This window comes from Mus musculus, chromosome 18 (genome assembly GCF_000001635.26).
Source record: "Mus musculus strain C57BL/6J chromosome 18, GRCm38.p6 C57BL/6J".
Lineage (NCBI taxonomy): Eukaryota > Metazoa > Chordata > Mammalia > Rodentia > Muridae > Mus > Mus musculus.
In genome coordinates this window covers 68111590-68130347 of record NC_000084.6, presented here as the reverse complement: position 1 = coordinate 68130347, position 18758 = coordinate 68111590, and the positions used below count along the sequence as shown (strand labels likewise).

Genomic DNA, 18758 nt, shown 5'->3' with positions numbered 1-18758 from the left:
CCAGAGAACAAGTAAAGCAACACATTTGAAGACAGAAATCTTGGGTCTTTTTCTCTTATTCTGCAGTGCAGATTTCTTAGCTGGACTACGTCCCACAAAGATGGAGGGTGGCTGTCAGTGTAGTCCCAAACGCACTCTGTGTTCATGCCAGGACCCATCGCTCCTGAGCACAAAAGTGCCCATCGGAGTGTTTTTGCAATGGCTAAAACATGACTTCTACTTAATTACTCAGAATTAACCATAAATGCCAGACTTGTGTGAGCAGGATGGACACTGTATGGAAGGAATTATACCCACTGAAAGGCATGATGCATTCTTCGCCGTCTCCAAAAAAAGTGACAAGTTAGGAGATGAGAAAATGTGTTAACAACTGTTCCTAAGCTTGCTGTTTGGGCATAAAAAGAACAGAATGGAGTTAGAATGCTAACACGCAAGGGAATGGGTCCTGTTCCTGGAATTAGTCAGACTTCCATGTGACATTCATGGGCTGTCCCCTTCCTTCCAAACATTGGGTACAGGGAGATGCGAACAACGGGGAAGTGGGTCTCAAAACCAGCATGCTCTTTGCAAAGGGTGAAAGAGGACAAGGCGGGACTAGAAAGGATGGGAGAATCTGCATCAATTAAGAGCAACCCAAGAAGGCCATGAGTGACGTGGACATAGCCCCGAGCAAGTACCCCATGTATCATGCCTGTCCGGGAGAACCTGCCTGTGGGGAATCGCAGATTCTTTCATGGAGACTCTTGGACATGGATTTCTAGTGTAGACACAGAGAGACAACAAACCAACCCTCCAACTCCTTTTAAGGTCAGCCACAGTTGCTGTTACAGGTGTCTGTCCATGAAATGCCCAGGGAACATTAGGATCTTCACGGTGCCCTGCTCCATCCCTGACAGCCATCACTGCTAAACCTTCCCTGGATTTCAGGACCATCTGCTCTAAGGGCACGCTCCCACCTCAGGAAGCTTTTTAGAAAGAGAAAAGAATTTTGTGTCCGGTAAGTTAAACAGATACACGAGCGAATTACATAGCTCCCAATTAAAATACATATATTATAAAGATCAGCTCCAAGATCTAAACATCTGGACACAAAACATCTCAGTGTCCAGGCTAAAATTTGCTTTATTAAAATCTCATTAGTCATCTTCACAACAAAACTAACCCCCTGTAGGGTCGCCTGCATTGGAGTCACAGCACTAGGCATCAGGATTGATGCTCAAATCCTGGAGCTCCAGAGTCCATCGGTCATCTAGTCTTGAACTTTCTAGAAGCTCTGATTTGGGGAACTTACTGAGACTGGCCTCACACCTAGCTCAACGATGTTATCTTCCACATCCAGAAGGACCAGAGTTGACAAGACTGCCTACTGCCTCTGGGCATGGAGAAGTTCTGCATTGGTAAGAGTTCCAATAGTGTTGTACATAGTGAGGTATATGATGTCAGCAAGCACTCCCAACTCTTTCTCCAGTTTCCACATAACAAAGCTCAAACTGCCTCTTCAGAACCACATGTCCTTCCCCACAGGAGTAAACCCTCCCCTTCAGATGAGTTATTGTTGCCATCCTTTGATCCTTCCTTGTTTTTCTTGACTTCTGTTCCTTCTGGTGTCTCCCCCACAGTTCTACAATTCTTAAAACTCCTTATGATCCTCCAGGCTGCCTTGCTACAGTCTCCGGAACTACCCAAAGGCAGCTTGGATGCTTCTGGCTTTTCCATCTTCTAGAGACTCTTTATATTCTCTGGGTTCTGGCTCCTCCCTCCATCTTCTAACTCAGCAATAATGACTCATGTCCTTTTCATATTACATCGCCATGACTTTCTTTCTGCTGTCATATACCCCCTCCGGATCACACACAGGAAAGGCTCTCCACTTTGGGGAATGTGTTTATTTTGGGCCTGTCTTAGTAGACTAGGGTGACCTTCGTCAAGGTCTTTAGCCTTCATTGTATCTGTAGATGCCATTTTGCTAAGTAAAGGTTACATTTTATATAGGTTTTGAGGGTTAAGATGTGGACATCTTTTAGGGTATAGTAAGAAACTCATGCAACTGAATACAACAATAAAAACAATGGAGTAATGTAGAATACATGTAGGGTGGTTCTCATGGATGGATATCTAGTTTTCACATAGATTCATGTTCTAACCTGGCCCTAGTCACCTGAATGGTGAAGAAGGAAGCCCGGAATATTTCTATAATTAATATGCGACTATAGGAGACTTACTCTCAAGCTAGAGATCCACCAAGGGAGATGACAGTTCTTGCCTTTAGGCCTTACATGCACATGCGGTCTCTGACTCTTTGTCTCTGACTCTGTGTCTCTGTCCCCCTTCTCCTCCCCCCTGGCCTGTGTGTACTAAGGTTCCTTCTCCTTCTTTGAATAAAGTAGGTAAGCCTCACACTTACTAACAGACAGCATTGTTAAAGTAACGTGCAGCATTGGTTTGTTTTTTTTTTTCCCTAGCTGCTAAATTCTTTTCACACGAATAGCATTTTGAAGACCTCATTGCTTAAAGTCAGCACAACTATGTGGCTTTGTCCCACTGTTCCTTTCCCAAACCCCTTCCTTACACTCTGCAAACCTCTGCCTTTCGTGTTTTGGGATGCAGTCACCTCAGTTCAGCGGGGACAGAGACATGACTACACTCTTCAACAACAATAAAAATTAATAGAGAGAAAATTCTCACCATCTAGGAAAAGCAAGAGAATAGCTTACCAAGATAAACACTCTAGGAGGGCAATGCATTCATCTGTTCGCTCTAACACTAAGTATCAGTCATCGCCAAGACAGTGTGGACAACAGAAGGCCCTCCAGGGATCAGAATGTTGCCCCCAGTAGCCTTTCAACCATGGAGGGCAAAGAGAATAAGGAGTGAAATAAGTAACAATGAGGGAGGGAAGTAACAATAAGGGGTGAAATAAGTAACAATAAGGAGCGAAATAAGTAACAATGAGGGAGGGAAATAACAATAAGGGGTGAAATAAGTAACAATAAGGAGTGAAATAAGTAACAATGAGGGAGGGAAGTAACAATAAGGGGTGAAATAAGTAACAATAAGGGGTGAAATAAGTAACAATAAGGAGTGAAATAAGTAACAATAAGGAGTGAAATAAGTATCAATAAGGAATGAAATAAGTAACAATAAGTGAAATAAGTAACAATAGGAGTGGAAATCAGTAAATAAGGAAAGGAATAAGTTAAGATCATTGCAAAAGGTAGCTCTCCAGGCTGAGTCCAAAGGCAACTCTCACAGCAAAAAATATCAGTGATGGATACTCTAAGGGACAGGCTAGAGCCAGGCCATTTATAAACACTAACATGAAGCTGTAAAAACTTTGAGAAATTTCATTTAATTTTTAAAGTATGAAAAATTAAAAGTATGTCTAAAAAAAATAATCGCCATAACTGCTAACCCACTACATTTTACTGTGATTTATATTTGGCTTAAGACAATGGTCTAATAATGTAGATCTGGACTCTATACAGCTTTGATTTTCTATTCCTCTGGACTACTCATTTGAGTCTAGCATATTAGACCACTTTGCCATCCTGCTATGCTGAGAATTCTCTTAGTCAACTTCCATCATTGTGGCAAAACACTCAAGAAAATCCACTTAAAGGAGTAATGATTCATTGCTACTTGTGATTCCAGTTCATATGCAACTCATCTAGGTCTATAGCAAGGCAAAAAATATTATGGCAAAGGAAATTTGCTTACCTAATAGTGGCCAAAAGGGAAGGAGACACAGACAGACAGACAGACAGACACAGGAAAGAGAAAGAGACGAGGCAGGCCCTTTAAAGGTGTCTCTATCATGGCCTACTCCTTCCAACCAGACCTCACCCCTAATAGCTCACACAGTTTGAGTTCATCACTAAGCCCACTAATGAGCTAACCATCTTGAAGTAATGCCACAAGCTTGGGACCAAGCCTTCAACATCAACACACCAGCCTTTCGAAGGACACTTCACATTCAAACAATTTCTAAAAGTTAAAATTATCCTGGCGAGAGGGCTCAATAGTTGAAAGCACTTGATGCTCTTGCAGAGGTCCTGGTAGCTTAACAACCATCCATAACTCCAGGTCCAAGGGCTATGACACTCTATTCTAGCTTCACTGGGCACTAGGGACATACATGGTGCAGAGGCATACATGCAGGCAAGGCATTTGTAAACATAAAATATGTAAACCTAAAATTTTAAGTAAGCATACATATAATTGATTGGTTGTATGTATAGTCACATACTGTGTAATCGTAAATAAGTCAACAATAGAATGAATCTCATGGTCAATGAGACATTTTACAAAACCTAAGTTCACAAAGGCTATATCATCTGTTTGCATAAGTTCGTCCTGTGACAGTCACACAACAGCAAAGTTGTTCAGCAGCATGTTTCTTAAAATGTATTCCCCTCACAGAGAAACACATAATGGCATGTTTGTGCCCATACATGCCTGCACATAACAAATGTTATATCCAAATCAATATGCCTTGAAGTATACCATTGTAATAGCTTTGTCATGGAAAAATTAGGGTCCAAAATGCATAAAACCCATAGTTGCAGGAAAGAATTAAATACTTATCATCTATCTTAGTACCACTAATAACTGTTCAATTATGCTTTAGACCCACAAAGATGGCATTAGGTGTGGGACTGACCATAGGTCAGGGGAGATGGCCAAGCTCTTAGCTTCTCTAGAAGCTCCACGGTGGCAGGATGTTCCTGTCAGGTCAGGGTGGATGATGTCCAAAGACAAAACAAAACATCTGAAGTCATTCCTGGTATTCATTATAGGAGTGCTGTCTCCTATTCTCTAGCATACTGTATACAAAGCTAGGCCCTGTTTCACCTCTCCCATGCTGGCCACACACACCTGTGGCAGGTGAGTTCCAGCCTGGGTCAGTCATGCAGCCTCCCTTCCTGAAGACAGTCCTCCTCCAAGGTAGATAAGTACTACCAGGCCTGTATGGCCAGATAATTCTCCAAGTATATATTTTATGCTATTGATTTCTACACCATGAGCACAGGGGAGGGAGGGAGCTGGTCCCTCAACAGGAAAGAGCATATTCAGATAAAGAGGTGTGTATAGGGAAGCCAGGAAGGGAAGTCGGGTGCACAAAGGAACTTCCAGCTGAGAAACTCAAAGGCCTGCTTATTTGTCATTTTGTGTTGGTAAAACCATCCTTTTGATTTGGCATGCTGGATTTGCTTTTACAGGCTTAGGATCTCTTTTTAGCAGCAACTCCACCTCAAATGATGGATACGAACTCCCACTAATTTATTTTAATTAACTGACCGACTTCTAGCCTCACCGCTACCTCCCTCATGTGCACTGGGCTCTTTTGCATCCTCTCTTGCCATCAGCTTAGAGTTCCCATGAAGCCCCAGAGGCAGTACACTTCAGAAGGCTCCATTGGAGACCTTAGCAAGGAAACAAAAGCCAGCGGAAGACTCTGGGATAAAGAGCAGCATCCCGTTCTCTGTCCCTGTACTCCTCACCAGAGTCAGAATGAACATCTGCAGGGTGGCTGCTGCGCCCACTAGTCCCTGCTGCCTGTTAGCATATTTTAATGCTGTGATCACAGTTTTCTATTTCTATCGAGGTGCTACAAGGTGCCAGACTCTGGATTCACACATTGCGTCATTACCGTCCCCAGTGAGCAGACTACACAGCAATACTGGAGAGAGGGTTGAAAGGTAATGAGAAGGTTAATGGTGGGAAAGACAAATGGAGCACCTGCTATCCTGCAAAGAATAAATGTGCACCGCAGAAGGGGAGACTCTGGTTTTAGCAGGCTCTGGTAGATAGTGTGTGCCCTGACGATGAAGATTTCCCTTGAAAACTCTTAAAATAGCCACAGTATTTACAAAAAAAGAGCATCTTTCCTTGCTAACTGTTCCAACCGATATTTATCTTGTTAAACTTAACAGAAGCAAAGCCCCTGTCTCAGAATGCTTTTTGGAGTCACAAGAGAATGAATCTAGGATCCAAAACGCTTTCCTTGTCAGCAAACCTCAGCCCGGGGTGTTAATGAACCAAGGTCACCACAGAGATGAGAGTGGCTGGTTATTAATTTTAACTCATTCTTGTGAGACGGAAAGAAGAAAAAAAGCATAAACCCAGTGTAATCCTTCAAGGGAAACATGAAGGATTCCTCCTTTGAACTTTACATTCAGAGCTTAATCATAACACCAAGACAATCCAAGCATATCTGCTGGTTTTCTTAATGCAAATATATACTCACCCACCCATAAACAGAAGCAAATAAGTCGGCCAACACGACTTCTCAAACGGTGAAAGCTAGAGCCCACATCTAGCAGCTCATTATTTTTTCCACATGTGATAAACATTTACATGTCCCCACTCCCAAACTTAAACTCCTCAACACTCCCCTCTGACCACAGTGCAGAATCTGGAAACTATCCACATCTGCACTCTTTGATGCCCACAGGCCAGTGACATTCGGGAACAGGCATTTCACAGGCTTGTCCCAGGTACAGTCTCCCACCAGCCCCTGGGTCTCCTTTGTGTCTGCTCTCTCTGGAAGCTCTCAGCCCCCGTGCGCATGACCACAGGACCAAACGGAACCCACTGCTGCTGATTTCTGTAACTATGGAGGAGGGATATTATGGAGTCGCCCAGCATCTGCTTGGTTGAACAATTAAGTAAAATGAGTCAAGTACTTAGCACTTAAGTGTGGGCCCAGTCTGTGCAGCTGTTGAGAGATGCTCATACATGTGCAAAGATCTTTTGGAAGTCGTAATGCATAACCAAGACATTGCCCACCACACCTGGGTCTATCTATCCTACAGTGAGTGGTGTTTCCCTCGGAGACTGCCAGCTCATGGCAGTTTTAAACTAGTCCTCACTGCAGATCTGCGCTGCAGGGTGAGGACACCTCAGCAATTGTCTCCCTGAGGTTTGCACCAGAGGTTTCTGGCTGCGTATACAAGAAGTGGTTCTACTTTTCCATGCTAGATCCCATTCTCTCAGGTTCTCTGCCTCCAGTAGTGTCAGCCACCACCCAAGACATCCTTTGCTCTCAAATGGTCCCTTCTCATTCATTCATTCATCCATTCATTCACATACCAAGAGTTTCCAACTTGTTACCACCCACCACACTACCCTGGGCCCTGAAAGCGTATCTGTGACAGATGTCCTAGGACACAATGGGCCCCAGAGCAGGCCCCTCTGCATGTTGACTCATTCCACACTCATCTCCTCGTGTGGCTTTCGCTTTGATTCTTAACTGTTTTCATATCATCTCCACAAAGGGACTATCTTTAAGTCCTTTTGAAAAAAAAAAAGACACTTCTGAAAAGTGTGCTGGGGTCTTCCCACTCTAATAACCTTCCTTATAGTCTTGCCTTGCCTTTCATGGAGTTCATACCTAGAGGCCATCCAGCTTACCACAGATCCCTACCCTGCAGGAGGGGGTTTCTCCAGGGTCTTTCCTCCTCCTTCTTAAGGTATCTAATCTTGCCAATTAGTGTGAGGACTTCTACAGCATAAAAGAACTAGTTTAAGAAATGGGAAGCGCACTGTTTTGTCTGAGTATCTACACACATGAACACAAAACACATACTGAATTCTGTGTTGACATCCCCACACTTGAGGCCACGGTATTAGGAGTCTGAGCCTGTGGAGGTTGATGAAAGCACGTGGAAAGACCCGTCACTAATAGGAGTAAGATTTCTTGCAAAAGAAGTTACAGAGTTAGAGAGATGGTTTGTTCCATGGGTAAAGGTGCTGCCTGAGGTAGAAAAGAAAACCAGCTCCCTCAAGTTGTCCTCAGCGTACCATGTGCACCGTGTGCGCACAACATACAGGAAATGAACAGTGTAAGAAAACAGAACTACAGCTACATACAGTGACCCATGTGTGCCTATAACCCCATCATACACATGGGGACAGGAGGACCAGCTTGGGAACATGGCAAATCCCTCTTTAGAATTAAAAAAAAAATAAATAAGAAGAAAAGTAAAAGGTTGGGGTCAGAGTCCCGTGGTGCACTGCTGGCCTAGCATGTGGAAATCCTGGGTTCAATCTATTAAAAAAAAAATGAGGAAAGAAAAAATGATGAGGAAAAGCAAGTAGGGAGAAGGGAAAGGTGTGGGGGGGGGCAGGGAGAGGGAAGGAAATGGGAGGGGAAGGGGGAGTACAGAAGGGGGTGGGCGGAATCTTTCTGCCATGTAAGGACGCAACAAGGAGGTGAGACTGGGAAATATGTTGTCTTCAGGTGCCAAATCTGCCAGCTACTTTGATTTTGAACTTCTGGATCCTAGACCTGTGAGAAACCCATTTCTGTTGTCTAAAGCCTCAGAGTCCTGGATGGGGCAGTGGCTCAGTCAGAGAAGGGCTTGCCTGGCAAGCATGAGGGTCCAGGTTCAAGCCTAGAACCTAGAGTTTTCAACACCAGACATGGTGGATTTTGTAATCTGCATATTGAGAGCACAGAGAAGATGGGTCCCCCCTGGACTCAGTGACCAACCAGCCTGGCCTATTTGGAGAGATCCAGGACAATGAGAGATCCCATCTCAAAACACAAGGTGGAGGCTGGAGAGATGTCCCTGTGGCTCGGAGCACTTGCTGCTCTTGCAGAAGAACTGAGTTCCGTTCCCTGCACCCGCATCAGGTGGCTTATAATCTCCTGTGACGCATGTTCCAAAAGATCAGACACCCTTATCGGCCTTCTGCAAGAACATAGAACAACTCTCCCTCCCCCCGCCCCCCCTTCTCTCTCTCTCTCTCTCTCTCTCTCTCTCTCTCTCTCTCTCACACACACACACACACACACACACACACACACACACACACACACACACAGTGCCACAGTTGAATCAGTTTGTTAACATTGGCCCAGGCCTATTTATCGGGGTTACGATAGTGAAATATTTTGGCTCGGAGTTTCTGACACATGTACAGAGTGCTAGGATAGGGACTTCTCTCCTGTCTCTTCCCATACCTGATCCTGACCCCTCCTTTCCCCCTCCACCGCTCCCACCCAAGTCCCTCCCTCCTTCTGCCGCCTGTGATTATTTTGTTCCCTCTTCTAAGCGGGATTGAAACACCCTTACTTTTCTCTTCCTTCTGCTTTAACTTCTTAGGGTCAGTGAGGTGTACCATGGGTATTCTGTACTTTTTGGCAAATATCCACCTATCAATGGGTACATGCCATGTATGTTCTTTTAGGTCTGGGTTACCTCACTCAGGATATTTTCCAGCTCCATTCATTTGGCTGCAGTATTCATGAGGTCATCGTTTTTAATTGCTGAGTAGTACTCCATTGTGTAAATGTATCACATTTTCTGTATCCATTCCTCTGTTGAAGGACATCTGGGTTGTTTCCAGCTTCTGGCTATTATAAATAAGGCTGCTATAAACATAGTGGAATACGTGTCCTTGTGATATATTTGAATATCTTTTGGGTATATGCCCAGTAGTGATATATCCAGGTCTTCAGGTAAAACTATTTTTATTTTTCTGAGGAACTGCCAGATTGATCTCCAAAGTGGTTATACCAGCTTGCAATCCCAGAGTGGCATTTTAAAATACGGCTTCATGTGACTTTTCCCTCTCAGTGTAACAAACACTCGGTGTTTCAACCTCCTAAGCAAGCCTGCCAGGACAACCTCTCCACAGTGCGTTCTCTTTGGTTGAGTCCCCAAGGAACTCTTTAGTCAAATAACAGACAGGCCCCTGTCAATGGTTAGTGGGTAAATACTTTTCCAACAGCCTCAGCCTCTGCCCTTCAACAAAGACACAGCTGGACTGAACCTGCCCCTCCAAGACAAGCATATCCTGGCCAGATAGGATGGCAGCACACATCCCATTGCACTGTTCCCCGTCAACAGGAACTACCCAGGCCGCAAGACCGACGGAATAAAGGTTTCATTTGGCTTTTCTTTTCTCCCAATTTTAGAATGCAACAACGCATCTACATGAAAGACAAAGGGGTAACATGTAATTTTAATTTTTTTTAAAAACCTATTTTTAAGATGGTTCTTAAACATTTTAACCTCTCTTTTAAGCCCACCACCCACCAGAGGTCATGGAGAAGAAAGGATATGGGGGAAGTGGGCCTGTTTAGAAAGGTTCATTGGAGCAACTCTTGTATGTCTTGTCTGTGTTGTCTGGAAATTGGCAATTTGGTTCCTAGGTTAGTAGCATCAGCTCGATCCACTGGCAAACACTTTATGGATACACCAGCAGTCCAGTTGGGGAGAGTTGGCATAGCAAACATGAATCAGCAGCGTTGGCACTGCCTAGCAGAGACAGCCAGGCCTCAGCCTCGGCATGAGTCAGCAGGAGGGACCAGGAAGCACACCAGGAGAAGTTCTCAGCTGTGCCTCTCTCAGAGAAGTGAAGATCTACAAAGCCAAGACTCAAGACCCACAAGCGTTGCACAGCTAGCTCTATAAGCAAGCCAAGCTCTATCTCCGTCACTGTCCACCAAGTCCTATTTATACCCTCCAAACATCACATGTCCTCCATGGGTCTTGCCTCAGCACATGTCTTGCTCAGCACGTGCATCTGTCTCAGATGACATCACTCTGCCAATCATCCCAAGTCTGCAGAAATGGCAAAAAACAAAACAAAACAAAAACAAAAACAAACCTACCACCAGAAGTTTAGCAGACGACCCTTTCACCTGTGTCTGCGTTAGTGAAATGTTCCTTCATGAGTCTGCCTTAGTCTTTCACCTGTGTCCACTTCAGGAAAACACTCCTTCATGTGTTTGCCCCAGCAAAACACCATCTGACACAACTGACTTTCCAAAGAACCCTTAAGTTTCAGTAATATCCTCAGTAGAGTCATATATGACTCTGTTTATCTATGACTCATGGCATATCACTCATATCAGATGCCCTTTCTAGAACAGATGAGTGTCTGTATAAAAGCATACTCTTTCAATGGGTTGGGTGGGGCACCACTACATCCTATGGCCAAGGCACATATCTGAACCCAGCATGGGCAGATGTACACTACAGAAATAAGAGGCAGTGGGGGAAGCTACCAAGTGTGGCTCCCAGCACAGGCACCAACGCACTCAGTAGAAGCGCAGCCTCACACCCACACATCTGACCTCACTGCCACAGACATTAGCTACAGGTCATCTCATGGGTGAGAAGGTTTATGCGCTAAGTGTGAGAGAATGCAGACAGCAGGAGGGGGTGGGAAAAGAAGCCTTTCTGAGAGGCTCTTGAACATTCTGGACAATTCTGCTGAGATTTCTGACAAGGGCCATCTGGAAACCAGAGCAGTCTCGCTCACTCCTGAGACCTGCAAGCTCTGGAAAGTTACGGTATCTTTCTTTCCTCTCCAGTGATTGTCTACACTAAGACTCTTTTCAGCTGTCAACTTCCTTTTGCTTTCTGTGAGGGAGAAGGCAAAGAACATAATCTTTTCCCTCCGTGAGTAACTCTTGGCACATGACGGGAATGTACAGAAAGATAATGGTCATGGTCAAATTTAGGTTGTTGTCTTTACCCTCATTAAAAGCCTTATGCTGTGTCTCCATGAGACATGACTAAAATCTATCAGAGCTCTGATGGCTAACTTGGAGGTTCTGCCTCCAGGGTGGCTCTCAGCTCTGCGTTGAATCGGTAATCACATGATACCATTGACTATCAGCTTCTATAAAGACGGTCCCTTACAAATTTTACTGTATACCATTTTACAGAATTTTTCAAGCAAAATTATGACCAAACACCACCAAACCGTGAGATGCTCAAGCAGGCTGAGTCGAAGCCCACCTGGTTAGTGACACCTAACCTTTACCCTAAGGTTTGCCCCACACTGGTTTTACATAAACACACTGCAGGACAGATACACACCGCCAGCATCGTGCAAACGTCGTTCCTGGCATGGGAAACAGTGAATAAAAGAGCCACTGCAGTGCTTTCTGGGCAAGCGCAGCCAAGCGTGGGGTTTATTAAGATTTGACCTTATTTTCTATGGCACAAAAGTAAAGCTGCCTTTGGCGGAACCCTGCTCTGGAAGAGTCTCAGACATTCATAAGGCAAGGCTAACCAGGTGAGTCTCTAAACCCTTCCAAATTAAAAGCCTCAACAGTGGAGAGTGAACAATCTGCAGCACCAGTGCCCACCAGAGTGTACCGGGCTCTACATTCCTTTTGATCAAAGTTCTTCTCTGCTGTTGGGGCCTGGGTTTGAATGCTATGGGGGGGGGGGGGGGTGCATGGACATTCAGTGACACAGCACATTTTAAATTGATAACACTACCGTACTACAGCTGTCCTTTCACGGCGTCCCTACTGCTTAATAACTGTCTAGTCTGCACTAAGATTGATCAGTAACAGAGAGCCCCTCCTCCTAACACCCCTCCCTGTATAACCTCTCACCCAGTCCTCCTTGAGGAAGCAGGCTCTGCATTGATTTCCAGCTGATTGCAGGAGAGCTTGCCCTGACTTTCCAGTTACTTAAGCCAGCAGGCGTCTCACTGTGTGTCCTTAGAGACCAGTGCTTTACTCGGGCAGAGAATGTCTAGACGGTATTCATGACCCATCTGTCTGGCAAGGCCCAGCGGATGGCAGACTCTATTAGAACTGAAACCATTTTTCCTCCTCCTCCTCCTCCTCCTCCTCCTCCTCCCCTTCCTCCTCCTCCTCCCCCTCCTCCTCCTCCTCCTCCTCCCAGGCCTTGCTCCCTTTGCAAAGCAGGAATCTGACACTGGAAATTACTATCACTGTTGCAATTCTCAAAATAGCACATCAGACTTTTGTTAACATCCACGCTAGACTACTAAATATTTAAAGAAGTGGATAAATTTCATCTGAAGTAGGACAGCCCTGTACACACAGCAGAATCAAAATGTAAATCTAAGAGAGGCTGTTTTTATGGGAGTGAATTTGGTGTCACAGCAGGAGGACACCATGCCCATCAGATTAAGTTGTCCCTCCCCCATTTCTCCTTCACCTTTGTTTAAAAAGACAGAACTGCTTGGTTCTAGACCCTGTAAGTTTCTAATTGATCTGAAAACTGTCTTGGAGAAACAAAGGTTGCAAACAAAAGGGGGGTATGGAGTGGGCCTTACAGGCCAGTGTCTCCACACTTTGTGGCTCACCCCCCCAACACACACATCAAGTAACCAGGTAGAAGTTTGTTGCCAGTGGCAACCGACTGCAACTGGACCCAGCATAGTTCTGAATTCAGCCCAGAGACCCACATACCCTGGCCGGCCCCTTGCTTTAAATCCATTCCTGGTTTACTGTCACGCATGCCTGTAACTCTTTTTCCATAGATTCATTTTCCTTTTCTTAAATTGAAAGAGGGGACAGCGATCCCTGGCAAAGAACAGCCTCTGCTACTGGCCTTGACTGAGGTAATCCACAGTTAAGCATTCAGTACTCGGAATCTTTATAGCCCCCTTGGTAACCATACTTGGCTACAATGCAACAAACCAGACGACCCTGCCCCATGCTCTCCACACCGGGCTCCCCCGGGCACACCGGAGAATGTGGCACACCGGAGAATGTGGCACACCGGAGAATGTGGCACACCGGAGAATGTGGCACACCGGAGAATGTGGCACACCGGAGAATGTGGCACACCGGAGAATGTGGCACACCGGAGAATGAAAAGGAGCATAGCACTCGGGTCCAACACTGAAAGCACCTGCTTGGCCAGGTCGGCTTTAGGGGATAAGGAGGACTGAAAAAGATTTGGCCCAACAGACTATCTCATCTTCACAGCTTGGCTTCTAATATGGAAGAGGTCAAACAGGAAGGGAGCTGGGTCACATAACAATACATGGATGACCAGAATCCAGGACAGGTCAGTATACCAATGGTTCCTAACAGGCTGCGGCTGCTGGGTTAGTTCTTCATATTTTTTATTTGAAAATCCAGTATGAAGCCAAGATAGATTAAAAATTCATGTATTAATTAAGCCTTATTATATAAATAGTTGTTCTTGGAGCACTCGGTTCTTTGGCCCTCCAGGATAGTAGACTGTTTGATCTCTGCCCTATAAATCCTACAAATCCTTTAAGAACTAATTAGTAAATCCCTATCTTAGCTTTTTTGTTTTGGTGTGTGTGTGTGTGTGTGTGTGTGTGTGTGTGTGTGTGTGTGTTTTAACACCGTCAAGAGGGGAAAAAACACGCCAAAAATAAAAACACAGCTGAATTCAATCTCCCAGCCGCAGCATCGGGTTCTAGTTATGGGTCTGAAGCAATTATCTAATCTCTTAAAGCATTGTGTTCCTAGGAATGCCTTCTAGGGCTGTCTTAAGAGAGACGAAGGAGAGGACGTGAGCCAACAGCTGGCCCTCAGCAAATGGAGGGTTCCTTTCCACTTTACTCCACCCCCCGGGAAGCTGCGGACCTGCGAGCAGGTTGAATATTTGCCACGTGCCAGGCTTTACTCTAATTGATTGTTCTGCACTATTTCATTAGACCCTCAAAACTTCCTTCTCAGTGAGATATCAATACTATAATCCTTACTTCATAAAGGATAGAATCAAGGTACGAGAGACTCATCAGCTGTTTTAAAGCCATGGTCAATGATGACTCTATAATTGGAGCCTAAAGCTCTACGTTGAGGTACTGCCTGAGGCCCGAGTCATTGTTTACAGTGACTATTACACTGTGCCCATAGCAAAGGATTTTCTTTAAGAGATATACTGGCAGAAGAGAGGATCTGCTTGGTAGGACCATCAGGAAACTGAGGCTATGAACACTCATACACATCTATGCACACTCCACAAAGACACTCTTACCTCCATCCACTCATGCGCACACACAGACTCCCACAATCACATACCATAGGCACAGTTGCATACTTACTACATAGAGACTTATACATGCAGATACTACACACGCCATATATAGATAGACACACACACATTTCTTTCTTTATGACATTGAGAAACATTCCACATTTTTTTTCTGGGCATGAAATATTTTTGTGTATATAAGCGTTGACCTATTTTAAAAAGAAACAAAGATTTGTCCCTCCAGGTTGCCTGGTTGAGGAGTCTTCTCTCATCATAAAGCATAAATTCTACTATATTGTGAGTCCTAGAAAAAAAAATGCTGGCACCAGAGCAGGCCTATACTTTGGTTACTTTGGTATCTATAGTAACCAAATACACATCTAAGGATAGATAACTTGGCAAAGCCGGATCTTCTTATCACCTTTGCTTTGTCTTATTATGTAGTTCTCCAAGACAACATATATGGATATTTCCAACCCCCAGGTCCACTTGAATACCACACCATGCAAACACCAGCCTTTTCTGGCTCTGATTAGACTCAGTTTTAATAAAATAATTCATGTACTGACTCAGCAAATACTTACGGGACCATGCCCTCTCTATGGCATATACCACAGGATATGCTGGATGAAGCTAGGGCTCCAGCAGAAACCTCATAGGCCTGGTACTCTGAAGGCATAAAATAATACAATGGGGAGTAGGTGAGGGAAGATGCTCTCCAAGTCAGCCAACATGTACAGTCAGCACTCAGGGAGAAGCATCAGACATACAAAGTGATAAGCATAGCGCCTCCATTCTAAGAATGCAATATCCTTTGAAAATTGAACCTGTGAATGTATTAACAGGTGCTACCCCAACATGGCACCAAGTGCCTACTCCAAACAGGATAACATATTTCTGGTCATGGGGTAGGGTTGGAGAAGAGTGGCCCACTTAACTGGTCGACAATGCACTAAGTCAGACAACAGACACACAAGGGCTGGTCTGGGGTGATAAAGAAATGTGCAGTCGCGTACCAGACACACAGAGTCTGTGGGTCTTGTAAAGAGGCCTTATGAGTGGTTGCAAACATCAGCCTTGTCCTTGGCTGTAGATAAGGACAAGGGAATGGCCATAACCCTATGGCATGGTCTGGGAAAACCTAGGGCAACGGAGAGTGTGGGAGAGCCAAGATTGACAGCTGCAAACTCCAGAGCCTGTGATCCCAGAGAACAGAGAGCTTTAGGAAGAAGCTGAACAAGGCTATCAACTGTGGGGATAAGACAAGGAAGGAAGGAAGGAAGGAAGGAAGGAAGGAAGGAAGGAAGGAAGGAAGGAAGGAAGGAAGAGAATTGTCTACTGGGTTTGGCAACAAGCAGGTGATTCCAGCAGAAGCAGCTATGGGAGAGCTGTGGTCCCAAGGCAAGTGATCCAGAAAGTGAGTGGCAGCCGGGAGACTGGAGATGAGCAAGCTGCAGCAGGGTCTGGATAGGAGAGAAACTGCAGAGACACACAGTGGTCCAGGAACCCTGTGCAGGGCAGAGGCCTGGGCCTCTGGGGAGAATCTAGACAGGTGAGTACAGGGTCTGCCAGGTAGGCCCAGCAGATGGCAGTGAGCTCAGAACCAGCAGGCCCTAACGAAACACAAATACCATAAACGTGAAGTTGCACGACAGGTGGTGGGAGACAGGATGAAGATGCTAAGATCTGAGAGTCGGCTCCTAAGGTGGAGTAGGAAAGGTGACTGTAAAAGCTGAATGCGTGCAGCCAGCTGTTTTAACTGTTTACCCGATAATAATGAAAATATCATCGGTTATAACCGAATGACAGAGAAGTTGCTGATGCTTAAATTAATCCATCCAGTGTAGCACATACCTCAGGGTGATTGATCATATTGTTGATAAGAGCTTCTCTTTATAGATAATTAATGGGAGAAAACTACAGAAATAGTTTATGGTTGTTTTGAAGCCAATAACAGCACATAAAGACAGCCAGACACAAGCCTGCTAAGGAGAGACAACTGACCCCTATGAGGTAGTTTTAAATATTCACAACTGAGTCTCTCCAGGTCACTCAGCAGAACTAGCCAAAACACAGGGATGGCAAGGAACAGACAAGCATATTCATGGATACCATGGAGAAACAGGTAAATTCAGCTTGGAAAGTGTATAAAACAAAGAGCACAGACCATGGGATGTCACAACTAGAGAGGGAAGGGAGAGAAGGAAAGACTTCGGAAGAGAATCTACAGAGTGAGGAGGTTCATAGAGCTCCACCCACCACCACCACCAACACCAGCACACACACACACACACACCTCCACACACACCACCATCAGCACACACACACACACACACCACCACACACACCTCCACACACCACCACCACCAGCACACACACCACCACCACCAGCACACACACACACACACCACCACCAGCACACATACACCTCCACACACCACCACCACCAGCACACACACAACACCTCCACACACCACCACCAACACACATATACCTCCACACACCACCACTACCATCACACACACCACCACCACCATCACACTCACTACCACCACCATCACACGTACACCTCCACATACCACCACCATCACACATACACCTCCACACACCACCACCGCCAGCAAACACACACCACCATCATCACACACACCACTACCACCATTACACACACACCTCCACACACACCACCACCACCACCACCACCACCTCCAGGCTGGGGTTGGTGCACTAGGAAAAGAAAGAGAACCACCAGGAAGGGAGGCAGGGAGCTGGGAAAGCAGAGTAGGGCACAAGAATCAACAAACACACCGAGTGTATGAAATGGCCATCGTCACCATCATCATAGTCATGAAACCCATTAACTCTGCAATGCTAACAAAACTATGAAGAGAACAGAAACCCAGATGCAAATGAGACAACCGGTGCACTCTCTGTTGGGATATTTGATATGGAGAACTGTTTTTAATGTTACTGCAGATAATTATAGGGAAAAAAATACATAGTTCTAGCAGCTGTAAGCCCTGGTCATAGTAGGTTCTCTCTAGAGTCCAAAGTTCTCATGAACAAAGACACCTGAAAGCTTAAGGTACGGTAGTGCCTAAAGACACTGGGGTGTCTTTGGGAGAACCCAGAGGAGGGGAGAAAGCTAGTTTGGGGAGGAAAGCAGTTGGTGCAGGTTATATCTTATTTTGTTATCACTCCAACTGACCTGGGGTTGAGGGTGCTTTCAGGAAGAAGTTTAGAAGTTGAAATGCTAGCTTAATTGGGAAACCCTTGGCCTTGGTTCATTTGATTGTGAAGTCGGTTTTATGAGGCCACCTCTGGGGAGAGAAGCGGCCTCTGGTGAGGACGTGGCTGCTGTGACTCCCACTCTTCCCGGAGTCGGATCCTTCCGGTTAGTTGAAAATCCCACTGGAACTGAAAGTGAGAAATCCTTCCTGTGGTACTTTTCAATTCCGGGCTTCCCCGGAAGGTCCGTGGTACAGATCCCTCGGTAGGGGCTGCTTCACGCTGAGACGTTCGTCCCTTTCCAAGAGGTATAGACTCTAGTGTCAAGAAGGCTGTAGGAGCTCAGTCCCCCCTCCCCCACTCCACTGAGCTGCTGTGACAGTACAGTGCTCCAGGAAACTCCCGGCTGGACAGGGACACTGAGGTGGCACTTGGCTGGTTTGCTGTGGAGAGTGTAGTACATAGATACCAGCTCGTTTCAGGCTCTGGGACAATGCAGACCATAGGCCAAAGACCTGCATCATAGGTTGGCTCCTCTCTGGCCTCAGCCCAGTTTCCAACTTTATCTTCTAATGCACCTCCCCCAGGCACTGTAGGGCCACCTTCTTGGGTCAGGCTGCCTTTGTTCCTGTCCAGGAAGGCACCACCCTCACTGCTATTCCATGTTCCTGCCTGTTGAAGCCCCGATGGTCTCCTTCCCTAATCATTCAGAATGCCTCCTTCCCGAAGCCACAATGATTAGTGCAAGCAGACCGATTCTGTCTTCACTTCTAAACCACACACGGTGGA

The 18758-nt window shown here is 45.5% G+C and overlaps 1 protein-coding gene across 9 annotated transcripts in view; it reads right to left on the bottom strand.

The window, feature by feature from the left end:
• Ldlrad4 (low density lipoprotein receptor class A domain containing 4) overlaps nt 1-18758 on the bottom strand; it is a 328277-nt gene that overhangs the window by 130203 nt on the left and 179316 nt on the right. The window lies entirely within an intron of this gene.